The sequence below is a fragment of the Homalodisca vitripennis genome, chromosome 4, assembly GCF_021130785.1.
Source record: "Homalodisca vitripennis isolate AUS2020 chromosome 4, UT_GWSS_2.1, whole genome shotgun sequence".
In the NCBI taxonomy this organism is placed as follows: Eukaryota; Metazoa; Arthropoda; class Insecta; order Hemiptera; family Cicadellidae; genus Homalodisca; species Homalodisca vitripennis.
This window is the reverse complement of record NC_060210.1, coordinates 72,042,299-72,043,480: the sequence shown is the minus strand read 5'-3', so window position 1 is coordinate 72,043,480 and position 1,182 is coordinate 72,042,299.

The window sequence follows — 1,182 nt, the reverse complement described above, 5'->3', positions numbered from 1 at the left end:
AAACAGAGAGGTGTGTGTTCATTGGTGTTTTTTATTCCTTTAAAATGATTATCAGTACTATGAATAAGTATTTAATGTTACTAACTAATACTAAACCCAACAATGGTTTCTTTTAAACAAATAACAAATAGAAAATTAATGGTTTGATGTTTCATTTTTCAATCTGTAGAGAGTGTAATTCATATAAGAATAAGAGCATCTAAAATGCAACATAAAGCTACAAATTTTATGACTGCAAAACCGTCCCATAATAGTTTATTTAATTATCAAGTTTGAGTATTATACCATAACATAACTTGTGTACATAGTTTTACAAAATACATAATGATGTTAAGAGTAATTATTTTTAGGGAATGTCGGTGTTGGGTTCATGTAAGATTACATCAACATTGATGAAGTTAACACCAGTGTACGTACTGTGCTTTTGTCCACTTCTGTTGGTATTTTAATATAAAAAAGTGCAAGAGATTTTAAAACTTGAACTATACAACAAAGTATGTTACAGCCTTTGTTGTAAATTTTAGTTTGGGGCGTCCAAACCAAATTTTGAATATTTTATTCTATCTTCCTGTAATCTGCCTGGTTGTTGCTGAACTTTTTAAATCATGCTTTTTTTTAATGACACAGATTTCCTTTACAGCCTCATGCAGCAATAGAAAACTTTGTGTATTATGTTTCTATACACTTATGTGACGTTGTATGTTATTAAACTGGTATGAGCCTTCCGACATCATAAAATATTATAGAGTAAAGTCAGATATAATACTTGAAAACATAATATTGTCAACATAGAATATGATAGAAATAAAGATAGAGAGAAATGAGTTACTTATTTCCTGTACTACTTAAACAATTCCGGCTGACATTTATCTAGTTCACCAATTAGGTGATAGCAGGGGTTGGAATTTGCCCAGTATTCTAGAAGTAGAAAGTGAAAGGCTTGGCAGCAGAAATGTACAATGCAAAGCAAAGCGTTTGTTTGGCTGGGATATTATTTTATAATATACGAGTTAGAAGAGTTGGGAATCAAAGACACAGCTAAAATGTGGTTCAAAAGCTATCTAGAAAACTGGAGGCAAATTGTAGAGATAAACATACCAGAAATGGGGCTACCAGATTTCTACTTGTAAACCGAGGAATATTTTAGGTATAAGTATTAGGACCAGTATTATTTATACTGTT